The sequence below is a fragment of the Haemaphysalis longicornis genome, unplaced genomic scaffold, assembly GCF_048455015.1.
Source record: "Haemaphysalis longicornis isolate Haplotype H1 unplaced genomic scaffold, Haemaphysalis longicornis Haplotype H1 scaffold_10, whole genome shotgun sequence".
Taxonomy (NCBI): domain Eukaryota; kingdom Metazoa; phylum Arthropoda; class Arachnida; order Ixodida; family Ixodidae; genus Haemaphysalis; species Haemaphysalis longicornis.
In genome coordinates, this window is record NW_027526204.1 from 134,035,857 (window position 1) to 134,047,938 (window position 12,082).

General features: G+C 46.7%; 1 protein-coding gene and 1 long non-coding RNA gene across 3 annotated transcripts in view; both read left to right on the top strand.

Annotated features, from left to right (window-relative positions):
• LOC144159366 (uncharacterized) overlaps nt 1-2,217 on the top strand; it is a 34,794-nt gene extending 32,577 nt beyond the window's left edge. The window contains exon 4 of the long non-coding RNA XR_013320283.1: nt 1,757-2,217. This is a non-coding gene — a long non-coding RNA (uncharacterized LOC144159366). The remainder of the gene's footprint in view (nt 1-1,756) is intronic.
• Nucleotides 1-12,082, top strand: part of LOC144159365 (peroxidase-like) — a 226,043-nt gene that overhangs the window by 91,880 nt on the left and 122,081 nt on the right. The window lies entirely within an intron of this gene.

Sequence of the window (12,082 nt, forward strand, 5' to 3'; positions counted from 1 at the left end):
CAGCGAACGCTAATTCCAAGTTATTCTTATTCTTTGAATGCTTCACCTAAACCTGCAAATTTTAACATTTTTGTAGACAGTAGTGAACCATTGCCTCTTTCCCGCACCACAGGAAACGAATAAAATTTGTAATACGGTTTCTAGGTCTCGGAATTTCTGCATTTGTTCGGCAATGGTAATCAGAAGGTACTTACTAGCATCGCCTTTCTGAAAATGATGCCATATTCTGGCTCATTTTCAACCACACATTTTAAGGTGGCGACTTTAGCTACTTTAGGCAATTTCCCGGAGGCTTTTTTTTTTTCTGAAGACCTGGCAACCCTGCCTTTATTACCTGTTCTGGCCTCTTTTTATGCCTGATCGCGAACTACAGAGAGGGACAATTCGAAAATTGTTCGCTGAATGGTAATATTGAATAGTAAACCTGCATGGAATAAAAATTTGGGGAAAAAAATTGAAAAGGTCTTCTGCTGATGCTGACCGAAAAAGTATGCAGAATTTCAGTTTCAGGCAGTAAAAAACCAAAGCTACGATCCCTAGGTATTCCAATGGAATCAACATTGCATAAAACAAGCGAATCCTTTAAAAGAAACATTCAAAGAGACTGGAAGAGAATGCGTGCGCACGTCCAATTTATGGTCTTGATAACGGTCTGCTCTTTCATATAAAAAAGCTGCGTAAAGTTCGCCGTGCGGCCTTTCCTAGATAACTTATGCGTGGAATCTGCCAAGTTTGGTGGCGTTTATGGTAAAATGCTCAATCAAATCGGAGGCGAGCTTTAATTGTTCTCACAGCAAAGTTCGTTTGTTTTGTTTATATATCGGGACCTGCACTTTTCAGTTGAAGTTCAATTCAAGTGACCCGCAGGGAGTGCATTCTAAACAACGAAGAAACATTACTTCATCAAGTTTGAGCTGATTAGCTAAATGGGCTTCTTGGAATTGAAGTAAACACTGAGTGTCTAGCAAGATTTAGGTAGACGATAGATGTTATTCCTAATGAAGAATAAAAACACCGAAATAAATACGCAGCGAGAACTGTGGCTTCGAAAGAATGTTAAGCAAACTTTTGTCTTGGGTGCACGTGTTTGACACATTAAATCTCGGGTTGCATCTGCATTTTCTAGCGGTGCCGTCACACGTAACATTTGCATCAGTTGTCCCATTCAGTTAGTCGAACAAGACGATCTAAAAGTTTTGGGTAACGTCACAGCTGTTTCTCTTCATCGTACACTCGATGGTAAAAAAGAGCGTTAGAAGTTCATAAAATGTCAGTTTGTATGTCTCTCACCGCCCGCTTTGTACTTGTACAAATAATCAGAAAATATTCCTTCACATACCATACTTCCGTGTCATCTCTACACCGATGTTAAATGCGCTACCTGGACACGGTATTTTATCACCATAGTCGCAGACGACAAAAAGAGCAACAACAACAACAACAAAATCAAGATTGCTTTCAGGGGGGTAGATTGTGTACAAGCGCCTCTAATTCTCCTGGACGAAAAAAAAGGGGGATTTCATAGAGCTTAAGCTGGTTGATAACAATGAAAAGAACAGAAAATGCTAGCACCTGACTGTTGTGGGTACAAGCGTACCGCTGGTACGCTTGTACACGCTGGTACTTGGTCAAGCGTACAAGAGTACCGCTGGTACGCTAGTACACTTGACCCAGTTCTCTGGTAAAGGTTGAAGCGACGCCATTACAGCCGCCATTTTGTGACTTATAGATGTGCATCATCTGTATTTATTTCCAGAAACTCATCTGCAGTGACTCATTCAACCTGCCCCTTACGCCCGGCTTCCGCTGCGGAAGTGACATTGGACCGTCTCCTGGACTCAAACCAGCCCGATAACGGCACACGATAGCCACAGGAAATCGCCCGGGCCGTCCTCCCGATATTTATCGGTGGACGCATGGGCCTCTCCACAAGCAGAATGTCATTCTGAGACTGGCCTATACGGTATTCCGTCGAGCATGAAGCCACCCGCAACCCGAAACATTTTTTCCCTGTTCAGTTAGTTTGTATTTATACAAACATGTCAACTTGAGCATGTATCTTTTCATTTCTTCGATGCCCTGTGGCAAAATGACCCAAAACAAAACACGGCTCGTGGTGGTGTCTGGATATTCGCGAACTTTACCGCCGCTTCGCGATGCGTTTCCAGCGCAGCCTTGCTGCATAACTTGAGATTTGAGCTAAAGATTGTCTAAAGCCATGCTCGGGAATATGTTTTCAACGGTCGGAACATTTATAGCCATGACGAGAACTGACGTGTCAGTCAAGCAATTTCCTCAAACCTGCCTGACCGTCAGTGTGTCTGTCTGTACATCCGTTTGCCCGCCCGTCCATCTGTATCCCTCTGTCTGTCTGTGCGTGTGTGCGTGCGTGTATATGACTACATCTGGCGGTGGGATTTTTCCACCGTATTACTATTCCTTTGTGCATGACCTAGTGGTTCTGACTTGCATTGCCAAGAAACGCCGCTGTAGTATACTTACCCGCTGTAAATGATCCCGCCTGGCCTCCGTGTTCGAAAAAGAAGCGGTCGCCGTACTTTAGTCTCTGGAAACCGTTACCGAGGATGCAGGCGAAGGTGGGACCGACGACGCCACCGGGCACGGAGAACTCCGAAATGCCGGCAGTGAACAGGTCGATGTCTCGGACGTCTCTGCGGCAGCACGGTAAAGGAAAATGGCGTGCGTAAATCTACGTGCACACTAGCGGCAAACTTGCCGTGCGGTTTTGGAGACGGCCGGTGAAGGCCACACCAACTTTCCCGCTATCTCTACCGTGGCCTTCTCCCGCTTTTTCAGGCAAAATGTATTCTCATCTAGATGGCCCGTGCTAGCGGAAACGGTGGTGGGAAAGTGAGAACAGGTTGACGTGACGCGTCACCAGCGTGTCGTCACATCCTCCATCCCTCAGGCCTTTGCGCTCTGCGGGACGGCAAAAATGGGTGTCGGTTCCATTTGCTCTGCGGCAAAGAAAACGCGCTGTTCTCGGCTAAAACAGGTTTCTATAGCTATACTGCCGACGTCGGCAAGCGGCGCGCGGTAGGGCACGGCGCCGTTCACCGGGGAAGTCTGTGGAGTGTAGTTCGAACAATGACAGATAACCTTTATGCTTCATCAGAGGCCAAGGTGCTGTAAATTGCTATGCATCAGTAACGTGCACAAACTGTGGGTTGAGAAATTAAGTATACCGTTGGATAGTTGAAATGCCGTTTTATAGAGTTTTGCTTCAGAATGCACGCTTTCCCAAGCATAACACATTCATTTTAAAGACGAGGTCATTTATAATATATGAAGTTTGCTACATGACATAAAGAAATGAGATGGCTTAAAAAAACTTTAGTGTACCTTTAATGATGCTTTTAGATACGGGGGCATTTTTAACACAAATTTGTCACCTTATCTACAAAACTGATCTAGCTTTACAAAGTAGCTCTTAATGTGATAACAGGCGGAGGAACGAGGGATGTCTCGTAGTTAGCCAAAAGATACACAAGTCGCGGCGTATATGCAACGAGTGACAAGCTGCGAGGTTTGCTCAGTAAAACTGTAAGCCTCCCACGCGTTTTATTTGACTTTTTTTGTTATCCTCATTACCGCGATACTATCACTGCCCAACCTGCGTGAAAAACTGAGGCCTTGCCAAGCCCGAATGCAAATTGTGTCCTCAGGCTTTCAGCACAAGGAAAGCATGTGTGGCTATTATTTGAAATTAGGTGCCTCCACACGGCATTCCAACACATCCTTTTTTTTAAACGTAGAGCTCAGTGCTCTCACTATTCAAACCGTAATCAACTTCTATACTTATCAGTAATTGAAATAACCCCACTTCGACACATCACTAAACTTGTTTAAGCACGTGAATTAACATTTAATTTGGTGGATCACTCTTCTACGTTGTCGAACATATCACATGCCAAGCGCTTTTCGTCACGTATATGCTTCTCACTATTTCGGAGGCCTACTCACTTGTAGAGCGTCTTGTACGCCTCGACAACATTGTTGTCCACGTACGGCTTGAGAGAGTCGAACGACGTTAGGTTGACTCCCGAGCAAAACTGGAAAAAGTTAACGTAGGGTGGCACGCCATGCTCCCGGGCCCTCTGCATGTTGAGCGTAATGAGGTCCAGACCGAAGCTGTCATTCCGGAGCCGGTACAGGTGGTTGGTCACCCCGTCCGTCACATCCCTGTCGAAACAACAAAACCATTATGCTGATTCCTCTGTCATAGGAATCGATAAAACACGAAAGGGAAATGTGCAGCGAAATCTGCAGCTGAGCATGATTTGCGGGTTGGCGACTGTCTTGTGGGTGCGCTTGGCGAGCGACGTCGTGCTGGCGGGTCGTTTCGGCAAAGGTGTACTTGCGTCATTTTCGTGACGGATATGACGTTAGTGAAATCTTGGTGTATCCCGGCATAAAACACTCTCGTGTTAAAATAATCGGAGATCCGTCGGGCGGTCCTCAAGGGTGAATCACATGGGGGATAAAATCCGTCCGCGCCGGGTATCACGTGATCGCACGTCATGCCTCCGTGCGTAAACGTGCGATACAGCCGGCACAAGTGCACTCGGCGGACACTCGGATTTGTCCAGGTTGTACAGATGGTCCCCGCCACGGAGTAAGAGCGAGAGGGGCGCCGACTTCGCCCTCTCCGGCGGGCCCTTAATCATTGCCTCCGAGATCGGCTGCCGCCGGCGTGCCGTTGCTCCTGCCGTCTCATTCGGCGCGTCCCCAGTAAAAACATTTTAATGCGGCTCACTCCGCAACGTGGCGCGAGGTGGCGGTGCTAGCTAGAGTTCCTGTATACTCCCCTAGGGGAGCTATATACAGGAACTCTAGTGCTAGCCGATGGTTCGGCCGCTCGCACCGACTCCCCTGAATGACTTGGCAGAGCTTGCGCGGCTGGGTGTCTCCGCTGTCGTAATTCCTCTTAACTCTCTTGCGGGCGTTAGTTTTGATGAATTAAGAGACCTGCCAATGATGCTATGAAGTCGGCTTGTCTCAGCAGCTTAGAGAGACAACTGAAACTAAGGTGTGTCAGCGATCAACGAAAGGTTGACCACCGCCTCAAGAATGGTGCGAGCATGAAGAGTGGTAGCAGCACTTTCTCGGAAGTTGTTTATAGAGTTATTATAGATAGCTATTTGTAGTGATCAACAAGTTTGCGGTTGCCATGCCATATGTTGTTGCAATGGTCCCCGATCAGGCCCCACAGCGTGCACACGCACACGATGCAGAGTGAAATTTTAACCGCTTCTATGTGAAATGTTTCAGCGGACTGAAATGTTTTCTGCTTGTGACGACATGAAAATGCTTTAATATCCTACATTTGTGAATACAAGTGCTGGGTATACCGAAAACAAAAAACGCCCACTGCCGTTCCACTAGGATGCAGCAGGGTGCAATGCAAGGAGTGGATGAAACAAACGCGTCGTTTGTCATTTGTGGTTGAACGTATACCTCCTACTTAATCAGATTAATGAAACTTGGAGGAACTAAAGTTTATTCTAGCGGGCAACCAAAGAGCTGTCCGTATTCCTCGCGTAGATGTAGTGACAGCAGGCGGGAAATCCAACTTTACTGTGAAGTACTTAATGGTAAAAAGCAGAAAAAAAAATGTAATGTTCGAGTCGTCTTCACTGCTAATTGCCATATAATTTGTTTCGGTATATTTTTGATTAAACGAAAGTTACAGCCGCTTTCTGCATCCACGCACTCCCCGTGCGCGGCCATGTAGAGCAGACGGGAGTTCTGTAACATTTAGAACATCCCTGTAAACTAATTATGACGGTTAAATAGAGCACAGGACATCGCCAGGGACATCGCCACTAACCCGGGACATCGCCACTAACGTGAAATCTGGGGATGTGCGAAACACAGTGTATAAGTGCATTCTTGGCCCCTTGGCGCTTTTTCCCACGGGGACGGAACCGTTGGGGGGTAGAGTATACCGCTTTGCTGTAAAAGTCTCGTGTGTTTGAAAAAAACACGAAGCGTTCTAGCACGAGGCGTTGGAAAACGACAGTCCCGGTGTGTTCTTTTAGTACGCGTTATACGTTCTAGCGCGAGGCGTTGAGAAACGAGTGTTCCGGGTGTTGTAGTAGCGTGACTAAGTGAAACGTCCACGACCACGACGACAGGAGACGCCTACAGCCCGAGCCCCTAACGGGCTTCGCCTAAAATGCTGCACAGTTCGGAGATTCCAAACGGATTGTTTGCACAACAAATGTTTGCAGATTTCTTGATGAATTTCCGCAGAAGACCGCCGGCATACTGCTCCTCTAACAATTGATTGATTGATTGATAGGCTTTAACAAGAAAGAGGCAAGAAGCCCTGGCGAGGAAAAGGGGATAAGGGGGGGGGGAAGGTTTACATATTATTGAAAGGTGATAGTTTTCAGTTCTTGGGTAGTGCTCTTGAGTAAAAAAAACACATTGAAGAACAATAAAAGGTGCCGCATTATAGAAGGTACAAGGGGAGAACAGCAGATTGCACCATCGCAAAGCTAGTGGTCATGTGGTAGTTATACGCGAGAGGTGTCATGCTACGCTAGAGCAGCGATATTGCTTGGGCTCTCGGTTCAAAGCGCGCGTTTCTGTGTAAAGCGCGCATGAAAATGCAAAAATAGGGAGCTGCTTCGAGCGGCCTTCCAGAGGTAAATAAATCGCGGGGAAATCCGCAACCTTGCTCTGCGATCGTATTTATTTAAAGGTTTTAAAAAAGTGGACAGACAGTGCTAGAGAGAATAAGGAACGTCTCACTTGTGAGACTTGTGATGACAGTTTTTGAGCCGTGTACTCATTTCCTCACCTGTCGAATGTCTGGGCGCGCTGCTGCATCAGTCCCCGCACGACAGGTTCGAGGAAACCATTGTAGAATTCGAATGGGAAGAAGTAGTTGTTCTGGAGCTCGAACGTGGTGCCACCGAGGAAGTAATTTCTGAAACGAAAAGGCCGCGTTTCCACCCGGCGCGAAAATTGGGCTGTTAAAGAATGTGCTTTTTCTGCACTCTCTTTTTATTTACAATTGGTGCAGCGGGACGAGAGGTACGATGACGGTTCAACACTCAATGGTGGACACTAAAAGCTACCGAGCAAATTACTCTTTTCTATTTTAACGAAATAATTTTCGGTTCCCGGTGACTTCGTTAAGTTGTGTTTGAACTGTATTCCTATTGTAACCCCTGTGGGAAGGATGTCCTCGGACTGCCCATAGACTATTCAGTACTGGTGAATCAATGAAGTGCAACGTATACCCGTCGCCTTTTTGACGTTCCACGCAGTCGGTCGGCAAATAAGGTTGGCAGTTTTCAGGCGTGTACTAATGAACGTACAGAGAAAACACGGGACACAACGTACGCTTCAAATGTGCCGTCGATGAGCGTGTGGCCTAGACGAAAGGCCGCAGATGCTAACGAGTTCAGCATGGTCGCGTCCACGCTGGAGTTGTACACTGTGAAGCCGGTAGGCAGGGGGGTCAAGCGGAACTTGGTCATGGCGTCTGGCCCAATGACGATCGGGAGCCACTCGTTATACACGATGTGCTGGAACTGGCTCTCCACAATGCGCCTGCGTATCATTGGCAACAAAATAGTTTACCATCCCTTCCTGAAAAGAAGTTGGGAGAAGCGCGAAAGCTTTCGCGCATCAAAAAGTGCGTCAAAAGTGCGCCATACCTTGGCTAAAACTGCGTTGAACCTTCGCTCAAAGTGAGTCCAATCGATCGTCAAACCTCCGAAGGCGCAAGCGAAGAACGAACCCATTCGACGATTTTTCGCGCACTACGCAAACGCATCTACGAACGATCTGAATGTATACCGATACGGGGTTTATAAGATAAAGGTATGCTATTCTACTCTTTCTTCATGATCGATGCGTGAATTGTCTTATCTAGAACCATTATTTTTTCGCGGTTTTCAAGAAACCATTTTGACTCAATGGAAGTACGGTTGTTTCACCCACGCCCAGTGTGTACCGAGATCTTATCAGAGCTTTTCAGTCGACCAACCGGTCTATGAGGAAATGCATTAGCTTTCTTACAGGACGCCATCAGTCCCGCTATGAAAGCTTTCGCTTTAGAAAGCGCGGAAAGGAGGTTTACCTGTACTCAGTTCTGCACTTTCGTGACTGTGGTTCTGCTACATGGCTTTTAACGGGTACTATACGGTGTATGAGGGAAAACAGCATGCGTGTAGTCATGCTCATACGGCCGCAGCCACCAAACAGCGGTATCGCATAGATAAATCTTCCTTTCATTCGTCCATCAGCCTGTTTATGATCACTGCTGGCTGAAGACCCCTCACGATGATTAAGCGGTTTCAGCCGAATATTAAAACCGGGAGGCCAGTTCTTGTTCTGGGGAGGGTGGGCTGTTTTGGTCCCCGGAGAAATAACTTAAACAAGTTCTTTTTTGCAATCGCTTCGTGGTTCTTCGAACGTTTAACACCATATGCTGAATGACGAAGGTACCTGGACCTTCAAATATTGAAAAAAAGAGGTCAGCCCGTACTATTGCGCGCTAAAAAGCCAGACTTGTTCATGCGTGCCTACTCGCATCGAGCCCGGCGGATCGATGGGCTCGTGGTAAGTAAGCAAAATTGCGCAATTTCGTTGTTATAACAAAGGATAACACTACAAAGATAATGTTTGTGATCTCGACTTGATCAACAAACTGAGCGTGTACATCAAGGTAGCATTCTTGCTCAACTGATATATGGAGTAGCAAGTGTCCGGTGTTACTCAGGAGCAACCCTCCATTGGGCCCGTCCCAATAAACGTAATTTTTATGACTGCATATTTGGGATGTCTGGGGTCCTTTTGGATCACAAAAACTTTTTCGTGATCTTAAGCAACAAAATTAAAGTTTTGGGCAACAAAAGGCCTAAGCGACCCCTGGGCTATGAGGCACGCCGTAGTGCGGGGCTCTTGGGATTAATTTCGACCACCTGGGAATATTTAAAGTGCTCCGGAACCCTGACGCAAGGGCGTTTTCGCATTTCGCCTCCATCTTAAAAGTGGTCACCGCGGTTGGGATCGAACTCCGGTCCTTGGGCTCACCAGCACAACGCCTAAGCCGCTAAGCTGCCACCGCGGGTGAACGTAGAATGTGCTTTCCTACCTACAGCAATGAGCACCGGCGAATGCTCGATTGAAGCATTGATTTCCTATTCCAGTGGTTTGCGCGTTAAGCAAACGTATCTGGCAGTAGACGATAACAGTTCGAAGTGCAGTAAGGATTTCTTTTGGCTAAGTCAACCTCTCGCTCAATCAGTATTGTCGTAGAGGGAAAGAAAATAATCTAAAATCAGTAAAAGGCGTTGAAATGACGTTTAGGCTTCCACATGGCGGCACTGTTCAGAGCTTTACTCGAAACATTGTTTATCTTTCGGATCAAATGGTCTCCGGTCGAATTCGCTACTGTAAGCTCACTTGCTACCAACATGCAAGCAGGGATGCTGAAAGCCCTGTTAGGTTACTTGATAAAAAACACGGGACAGGCCGGCGATGATAGTTCTGCTTTAGCAGATTTGATGTCGCCCCCATGCTTGTAAAAATACGGAGTATACGGACCGAAGTTAAGTAATCCGGTGCGGTATAGCGTTGATCCGACTCCTGATTTAGCTATATAAAGAAACGAGGGGAAGGCCTAAATGGCGGGCTGTATTAAAAGCAAACCCCGGTAGTTCAGCGCGCACCATGGCATTAAGACGTCATAATTATTGGAAGGGAGAAAATGACCTGAACTATTGTATGTCGCTCTTTTTAAGTGCGGAGCACTTTACGGGCCCAGCTTATCATCGTAGCTCGTCCGGTGTCATAGCGTCACGCACCAGAACAGAAGCTTCAAAAAGAAAACCGCTTCCCCTGGTCGGGATATAACGTGCGTCCCTCGCGTTACGAAGCTTATGTGTATCCCAGGGAGCCGCAGACGCAGACTTCACTCGTATGCAAGGTGTTATGGATGATCTTTGCGCTGCGCCGTTGCCGCGGACGCTGATGTCTCTAGGCTGCCAATAAGTACACAATAACATAAAATAGGCAAAATATCATGAAATAACCCATTAATTACACAAAAACTTAATGAGAACTCAAGCCGGGGCCTGTTATGAGCCTTTTCAGGGGCTACGCACCCTCTCTTGACTTTTTTCAGTATCAACGCCAGGCTGATACTGAAACTGGTCGAGAGAGGGCGCCACAGACTTCCTTGATGGGAAAGTAGGAGCAACGCCACTTGTGTCATGATCACTGCTCCGCACTTCAGACACATTCCACGTTGAGTGGAACTGCTTTAATTTTTTTTTTCAATATATTCAAGCGAAGATTATCGCCTTACTTGGTCCTCTGGAACAGCTCTTCGTCATTGAGTCGGAAGTTATGCAGCCTGAGACGACGCGCGATGCGGTTGTGCTGTCGCAGGAAGAGCGTGTGAATGGCCGTCAGACCCGGGTGCTCGTTCACGCGTTCGTCTCCTGAAAAAGGAAACGCAAGAGCAGCGCATTTCAGCGCAGTTGGAACCTGATCCTTGCGATTTTACAAACTGCCTGATTTTTAGAAATACCAAGCTTTCCGAGTTGTAGGATCTAGCAAAAAAAAATAACTTTGATTCCCCGACACCCGGTGATCGGGTTTAATGAATTTGTGAGCTCGATGTTACGAACGAAATTCACCATTCACGACGCTTAAAAAGCTTTTTTTGGTGAACGTAGCCGGGAAATATAAAAACACCTCTGTCCGCAACAGAATTTTACGGCATTTAGAAATGTTATGCTTGCCTGCAGACACTTGCATCATTTATTTTTTGTGTTGTTCATATTTTGTTATGTTCGCTTGTCGATACTCCATGCACTGGAAGTAAAGCGCGAACACGCAACAAAAAATTACTATTGAACGCGCTCACTGCGGTGGTTAGTCATATACTTAGTCTTATTGAATAAAAAACATTCCATGGGGTGCGAAGCATGAATAATTAAAGAAGTGCTTGCAAAAATTAGCACATTACTCGGCGCGCAGTAGCGCCAAATGGCCTGTTGTCATAGCAACCAGGCGCACGTTGAATAGAATACAAGTCAGGCAATGGAAGCGGTTGCTTTGCTTCAGTTGCCAGTAATTCTGAAAGTCCTATCAAATCAGTTCTTAGATTACACGGACACGTCTCAGAGGTTCATACTGGACTCAAAGTTTGTCTTGGCGCCTGCAGTCCCGCGCGAAGAAAGAATAAAAACAGTGCACCCGATGGTTAATTCACGTTAAAGGCTCAAGGGGATCTTAACTTGATGCCGATTTGTGTGGCGTACGTCGGGACTCGCATGTAGTTCCGTCCGGTGATTTTCATTCGAACACTCGGAAAGTCTGGCGGGCGTACATGTAGGTGGACGAGGAATTTTTACACGGAAGGTGTTTATAGGAGCTTTTCTATGAGACAATTCACATATTAGGCCATGGCGTTAATATTACGCAGACTCCACAATATCTTTGGCAGGTTTTGCCCTTTGTGTTGGGGGAGAAGAAACGCTCGAATCACTGGTACGTGTGTTTCTTGGTGGATGCAGAAAGTTGATCATTTCAGTTTACGGCAACCGGAATGTCGCGAAAATAAAGAAACCACTTGCTACAGTTGTGTCAACCGAACAGATATGTAAATTTTTCTTTAACCTGTATGATTTCTGTCCACATAGGCCGAAGTCAAAACCGCAGGCTTGGTTTAGCACTAAACTTGCCCAAAAGAAAGTGCTGCATGCAACGCACCCGCTCTGAAGCAATATTGCCCCAGTGAAGGGTTACTACACCGGTCCTCATTGACGTGGAAGCTCCTGGGTAGCAGTTCCCCGGAGTCCAAGTCCAGTTGATTCTTCATGAGACCTGCGAACATTAACGTGACACCATTAGGTTACACTGACGCCGCGTGAGTTACTCTAAGCAGGATTTGAAACATTCGTCCAGCTCTTTTTTCGCGCCTCCACCGGAAACACTAGCATTGCCCGCGTGACGCCAAAGGTCTGTTTTTGCAGGGAAAGGCATGATCAGCTGCCATCGCTGCCGCGATAGATGTTAGGAGTAGTTTTTG